The following is an 8,034-nucleotide window of genomic DNA, read 5'->3' as shown; positions in this document are numbered from 1 at the left end:
ACAGTGTGCTGCCTTCATGCAGCCATAAGAGTCACACCATATGGGAGGAAACCGGGTTCTTTCAAACAGACTCCTCTTTTAAGATCAAGTCTGTTGCTGTCGCTGGGGTTTGCAGCCTCCTGAACCTCTTTATTTTGGTGCAGCATTCCAGGGTTATTATTTCATTTGTAGAGGGATTTTTAAAATAACTTGTAGTTTGGGCTTTTCACCACTAGAGTTCAACCTTGCTCTTACCTAGATGATTTCGTAGCATGAAAAATAAATGAGTAAAATAAAACAGCATCCCCTCAAACAAAACACAAAGAAAATTCCCAGAGTACTTTCTCTAATTCAAATACTGGCCTTTGGCTACCAAGAGCTAACTTTATTCATGAGCCTTTCTGACATCCGTAAGATTTCCTGGTTGATATTGTCATAGTGTATGAATGCCCTTGCTTAGTGACACGTAATGTGTCAATGCTTGATAATAAATTTCTCTTACATGAAATGTGTTTATTTCTAAGTACAATCTTTAGTTGAAATGGCCTGGGTGATTTATAGAAAACCACGCTTCCAGTTGGTGGGACCTGGGGACTCACAGCAGGGCAGGCCAAGCAACAGTAAACATAACCGCTGTTCTGGGTCTTAGAAGTTGACCATTCATTTTTTAAGAAGACTTTTTTAATGCAGATTTATTCATGAGCCAGATGATTTCCAAATTCAAAAACGATCCCTTCTCTTCCTTATTTTGAACCCACTGTTTTCAGGTATATTTCTCACGAGACCAAAATCAAGTACAAAAGGCATATGTTCCGAACCTTGCTCCCCATGGAAGCAGTGCCTCAAAACTTCTCACATATACCTGCAGCATCTCAATCAAATGCATTTAGAAAGTGCAGAGTCTGGGGCATGGGCTTGCATGTATCATTATTCTAGCCTTATAAGTCCTTGGCTCTTTGAAGCATCTCTTATATGTTACAGACAGCACGTGAAAGATATGCTGGAATGAGTTCATCTTTGCTATAGGTAGAGGTCTTATTAGAGGCTGGAGCCAGGTATAAGAGAGAGAAAACCACACTGAGTTATATAATATTAATTTTTGGACAAAAGGCTAATACAGAAATCTGAAAACCATATCACATAACTCAGACATTGTTTCACAAATAACCCAGCTTCATTTTACAAATTAAGACACAAGTATAAGGTATGTTTTCTCATAATTTCTTTTTTTGGGCAAGAATGGGATGGGAAAATAGCTTCAGGGGAAAGAAAAAGAACACTCACTAGAGAGGTACCAAAGACACATTTTGGTCACAGTTTTGCTATTCGTCAAAGCTAAAACTCTGTGGACCTCTAAGAATGATGCTATGTCAAATTGGGAATATATGATAATCAGAGATAGATAACACAAGCTAGTATTTACTGAGTATTGACATGTGCTTGGCACCTTAGGTGATTTATTTCATGTTGTCTTCACAAGAGCCTTCTGAGTCAGAGATATCCCTCATGTTTCATTTTACAGATAAACAGGAATAGATTTAAGTAATTTGACTAAGGCCACCAGCTAAAAGGTAGTTGGAGCTGGGAGTCAAATGCAAGTGCCAACTTGAACACTGTATGCGATAAGGGTACCACAGTCACATTATTTGAACTTCCTGAAGGTACAGATAGAGAATGTAATAAAAAGGCTGGACACAGTGGCACATGTCTGTAATCCTAGCACTCTGGGAGGCTGAGGTGGGAGGATTTCTTGAGCTCAGGAGTTTGAGATCAGCCTGAGCAAGAGCAAGATCCCATCTCTACTAAAAACAGAAATATTAGCATTGTGGCGGGTGCCTATAGTCCTAGCTACTTGGGAGGCTGAGGAGGGAGGGCAGCTTAAACAAGAAGTTTGAGCTGTGAGCAAGGCTGATGCTACAGCCCTCAACCCAGGGTGACAGAGCAAGACTCTGTCTTAAAAAAAAAAAAAAAAAACATAATAATAACCCTGATAGAGGGAGTAGAGTAGCAAGACACTTGCAAGAGAAGATCAAGAATTAGATGATTAAACAAGTAACACTAATACTATCTTTCAACTGGGGTTTTGCAAAAGACACAGATACTCTGTTCCCAGTGGCTTAAGTATATAGGCACCACCATAATTTGGTAAAAACTATTCTCAATTACACTGGCTAAAATTTTCACCATTTTTTTAAAAAGGAGAATCTTGAAATTGATCTTCAAAACTCACTATGCAGAATTTTGCAGTTCTGACAAATAATTATGCTCAGGTTGGGCCTATGATGAATTATCTGGGGTTTAGCTTTTTGTTATCATTTTTATCATTCTGGATTTAATGAATCTTGCCTCCCACCAAATACCATTGCAAGTACGTACCTATGACCAGCTGTTCATTCATTCATTCATTCCTTCACTCACTAAGCATCTACTACATGGCATGCACTGTATTGGGTACTGAGACTGTGTAAGAAAACAAAACAAAACAAATGAATAAAAACCTTTTTCTACATTCCACATTCTGGTGGAAGAGATGGAAAATGAACAAACAAATGAATAAAGCATATAGTATGTGGGATGCTGCTATGTGTTATATGGAGAAAACCAAAACTCGGGGGAGAAATAATCAGTGCTGTTCTGTTTTGTTTGCTTGTCTTACAATTTCCAACAGGGTAGTCCTGCAAGGATACCAGCAATAATAATAGTAATAGTAGTTTTTATTATTGAGTTATTGTAGGCAGCTAACATTTATTGAGTGCTTACTATGTAGCAGGCCTCTTTAATCTGTGTCTCTTTTAAACATCACAACCATATTATTTCACAGGTAAGAGAGGAAAACCCAGAAAAATTATACAACTTGTCCAAATTACATAGCTAATAAAAGAAAGATGTGGGCATCCTGAGTCAAAGCCCTAGCATGCTTATCTTTTGGTATCCCTGTGATATACTGTAATAGCCCACATAAAAGATGGCACTGAGTGAACTATCTTAACCTAATTTTCTAGTCCTAGTTTATTTTATCCATGGTAATATAATATATATATTATATCATATATTATATATAATATACAATATATATTATAATATTATAATAAATATATTATTTTCCATAATAACTCCTCAAATACAGTTGCTACATGGCATAGATTAAGTTAATTGGAATTGTGGTTTATTTATGTCTAGAATATGTACCTCCTTTATATTAAACTATTAATAATAGCCTATAAAGTTTAGCACAAAATAGACTGATTAAAAATAAAAAGCATCAAATATAAATAGCAGAATTTTGGAAGGCTGTGCATGGAAAAACAAACCAAATAAATCTATTAGTGACAAAAATAGAATAAAGATAATATCATAGGGCAGGGAGTTCAGGATATAGTTAGCATTTGAGATAAATTCATAACTACTATCAGAAAATGAGTTTGGCAGCACATTGGCAGGTAAGACAGAGCAAAAACCATGCTAGGTTACATAATACTCATTTATATTTTGGACAAAAGAAGGCAGAAAAGTTTCCTTGAGAGAAACTTCGTTACAAAGTTTGAAAAAGGTTCATAGGCTAACAGTGAAGAATATTTTCAACTTTGCAGGAAGCACAGATTCCTTCAAGAATAATTTTTACCAATTTTCTACAATAAATGGAAGCATGACTAAAGCTGGCATTTTCTGAGGGGAAACAGCTGATATAATCCGGGTATCCTGTGTTCTGCATAACTCATTTGAACTGTGGGGTAAAGAATGGGAAAATTGCTACCTAACCTATACATAGATTCTCCTCAAAACATTGATTATAATAAGGAAACCTTTGGCAGATGCTGTAACAAAATCAATTCCATGACTGGTAAAAATTATAACCAGAAAATAAAAATAACAACAGCTGCTACAAAATGCCAGCAGCAGCTAATAACTGTTGCATACTTTTCAGGAGCCAGATCTGTGTTGAACATTTTACAAGGATTATTTAATTAAAAATTTTTAAGGTTACCCATGACTTTCTAAGTTTGACACTGTTAAATTTCCATCTTAAGGATGAAAAAGGCAAGACTCAGAGAAGTTAGAAAAGTTTCCCAAAGTTGCCCAACTTGTAAATGAGAAAGCTTGGGTTCAAATATAGTCAGACTTGTTTCAAAATTTGTGTTTTATCTGCTATTTTTAGTTATTCTACTGTCTTTTATATATTTATTTCACATTTTTATTGGGACAATTGCAACAAACTATAGCCTTGAGACCCAAGGAGACATAAATGTTAGGATCAGAATGCATAGAGAGAAAAAAATGTGTTCTCAACTTCCTATACAAAAATAGTAAGTGTAAGAAAAAACAGAACCATAAGAATTACATGAAATCAGATCTATTGTTTATCGGGACAGACAAAAGAAGTGAAGAACAAATGCCAGGTCCTGCTGCAAATGCCAGGTTGATGAGAAACAGCTGCAACCCAGGGCCGAGTGCTTTTTTCAGAACCAAGGACAGCGGCACACATCCCTCCCACTAGGGGGCAGGGTGGTCATTACATTGTGATTACTTACGAGCTGAGTCTGATTCCAACAGGCAGAAAGCCAGCTCGATTTCCACAGCTTCAGAATGGGTAGCCAGAGGCCCAGGAGTACACATTTGCCCTAGTTAGAAACTTTGGACCCGGCAATTGCAGCAACACCAAAAATAAATGACTGGAATTTGATCAAGCTAAAAAGCTTCTGTACCACAGCTAAAGTAAACAGACAGCCTACAGAATGGGAGAAGATTTTTGCATGTTATTAATTTGACAAAGGGCTGATAACTAGAATCTACAGAGAACTCAAGTTAATCAAGAAAAGAGCAAAAAACACCATTTATAAGTGGGCCAGAGGCAAGAGACGTAAACAGAAAATTCTCTGAAGAAGACAGACAAATGGCCAAGAAACACATGAAAAAATGTTCATCATCTTTAATCATCAGAGAAATGCAAATCAAAACAACTCTGAGTTAACACCTAACTCCAGTGAGATTAGCCCACATCAAAAGTCCCAGATCTTCAGATGCTAGTGTGGTTGTGGAGAAGAGAGAACATTTACACTGCTGGTGGAACCGCAAACTAATACAACTTTTATGGAAGAAGTATGGAGAATTCTTAAAAAACTAAAAGTTAACCTTCTATTTGATCCTGCCGACCATTACTAGGTATCTATCCAAAAGAATAAAAATCATTTTACATCAAAGACATTTGCATTGGAATGTTTATCACAAGAATCTAAAAAAAAAAAAAAACTTTGGACCTATTTAGGGATTTGTATAGGCACACAGTAGACACCTCAAGTTTTGCAGTTGGTAACCACAGTGTTAAGCGCTAGAAAAAGTGCAAAATACCAAATTTAGAAGAGCTTTTGGACAATGCCAGCTTGAAACTGCTTCAGAAAGCCTCTGTGCTAATGTTGGATGATTCAATATTTTCCTATATCCTGACAGCAATAAAAGGCCTTGCTAGAGCATTTTTGGAACTATCCTTATTTAGGCTATTGAAGAAGAAATTCTGGGAGGATGCTATAACAAAAATAGTTTAAAAATGTGGGCTTTAGAGCCAGGCAGACCTGAATTTAGACTCGATTCCACTACTTTTACACAATGTGATTTTGAGTAGATAATATTTCTCTGTACCTCAATTTCCTCAACTATAAAATAATAATAATAATAATAATAACAATAAAGTACCTTACAGAATTGTTATGATGACTAAATAAATCTCTAAAGTACTTGGCTTGAAGCCTAGTGCACAATATTCAACGACCACTATGATTGATGATGATGATTCTGCTATGTAAAGGAAAAGAGAGAAATAACCTCAATGTATGTCACCTTATGCTACTCAAAATAGTTTATGCATCTCAAACAAATACAAGAAATATATATAACCATTTACTGGTTCATTTGCTCACTGATTCATTCATCAAACATTTATTAAGCATTTACCGTGTGCCAGGCAAGGGGAATGCAAAGGTTGTCATTAATGCAGCTCACAAATATTCTGGCCCATGATAAGGACGGCATTAGTCAATGAAACAGAGCAGTGGCATGCACCATTGTCACATAGGAGATTCAAAAGCTGTTTGCCATACTTTCCTTCCCTCCTCCAAAACAATGCACAATGTTTCAGAAAGCATCTACTCTCCCAGTCTGGGTCTCTGAATGAGAATGACCACAGTGTGCAGGAGGGAACCTCCAACTGACTCTTTTTTTAAAAATTTTTTTAGGACACATTAAAATTTGCTTTAATACTTCTTTGGGGAAAAAAAAATCACACTTGTAGTGAATGAACAAGAAATATTTTTACGCTATTTTTTGTATCTACCATGCCATGAATTCATAGGGGAAGAGGTTCCAGTAGCTCAGGAAGGCACCTTGCCATTGAATGTGACAAAGTGTTGATTGACTTTTGAATTCATGGAAATAGGTTCCAGCACCTTGTATCACTGTTACATGGAGACTATTGGTTATCCTGTGTGCTATGCTGTATACCTATTATGCCATGAGCTCATGGGAAATAAATAGGCTCTTGCACCTAAAAACATGGGTCCACTGGTGCTCCTGTGTGCTATGTTATATGCTTATTATGCCATGAATTCATAGGGAATGGATTCCAGGAGCTCAGGCTCCTTTCCGTTAGTTCTCACAAAGTGGGCTTCTCTGGGTGGCGCAGGCTGGCGCTTCAGTTGAACCCAGGTACCTTTCTCTTTGGCTTCCTTCTTTTTCTGATCATTTTCCTTCACATGTTTCAGGAAGCTATCTCGGCTCTTAGGGTGCTTAATATGCTCAATATGATCATTAATCCCCTTCGCAAGGATCTTGCCCTTAACTTGTTTGTTTACAACAATGCCAACAGCATGCTGGGTAACACTGTAGACTCTTCCAGTTTTGCCATGGTAACATTTGTGTGGCATGCCTATTTGAACAGTACCCATTCCCTTGATGTCTACAATATCACCTTTATTGTAGATTCACATATATGTGGCCAAAGGAACAACTCCATGTTTTCTAAAAGGCCTAGAGAACATGTGTCGGGTGCCTCTCCTCTTTCCCTTTATGTTTGTCATTTTGGTGAATTACTGGAAGATGGCATTTCCAGCCAAAAGGCTCCAACTGACTCCTGATGAACACAGTGTGCACAAGAATTCAATCTTTTTATTTAATTTTTTAAAAATTCATTTAGATTTAGGGTCATTTGCCACCTCAGGACAACCTGGCCTATTCTAAATAATGTAAGTCTGCTGTTCTCAAAGCAACTTAGAATGATGGGATCCAGGCAAGAAAATGAGCAGGTAAACAACCATCCAAACTGTAGTGTAAATGCTACGTATAGGAGATTTGGTAGTGAAGTGTAGTTGGGCAGAAGCTGAAGCAGTAACTTTGTGATGTGGTAGGAGGGTGAGTTTCACAAAGAAAGTGGCATTTTACTTAACTTGAAAAGATAAATATGAACCTATGTGGTAGAAAAATATCTGGGGAGAGTCTAAGGTGGAACCCGATTTCAAGCAGAGGAAGGTACCATCTGAGGGAGACAAAGTCAAGTCAGGGAATCTGGGAGACTCAGAGGCAGAAGATGGTTTATATCCCATGCTGTAACACTGTAATAAACACATAAATAGGCAAGGTGGGTGAGATTACATTCTATTAACCCAGTGACAATATCAGTCTTACTAGCACGCCAGCTCAGATGATATATTATGTACCATTTTTCTTGAATTCTACTTTTGACCAATAGCTACAAATAAGATGCAGTAAAAGTGCACACAATTTGATTAAAACAATGTTGGACTGAAAATCGGAACCTCTGGCTGCTAACATAGGCTTTACCATTTTGGGAAGGAGTCCTGGACAGATCATTTATTTTCTGTAGGCATTTATTGCCTCATTGATAAAATGAGTTGAAAAGGCTTAGATCATTTCTGGTTTCTTCCAACTCCAAGCACTGTGTTTCTAAAGCACATTTGAAAACTCATTTTCTCTTTAAAAGACTGCACCCCTGAAAATGAGGCTACTGGTGTGATTATAAGTGGAGAGCTATTGGACTGCATCATAATC

At 37.1% G+C, this 8,034-nt stretch overlaps 1 pseudogene; it reads right to left on the bottom strand.

Annotated features, from left to right (window-relative positions):
- Window positions 1–6,563: 6,563 nt before the first annotated feature.
- On the bottom strand, window positions 6,564–7,055 carry LOC128592766 (60S ribosomal protein L21-like; annotated as a pseudogene).
- Window positions 7,056–8,034: the final 979 nt, after the last annotated feature.

Source organism: Nycticebus coucang, chromosome 8, assembly GCF_027406575.1.
Source record: "Nycticebus coucang isolate mNycCou1 chromosome 8, mNycCou1.pri, whole genome shotgun sequence".
Lineage (NCBI taxonomy): Eukaryota > Metazoa > Chordata > Mammalia > Primates > Lorisidae > Nycticebus > Nycticebus coucang.
This window is presented reverse-complemented; position numbering and strand designations above follow the sequence as displayed.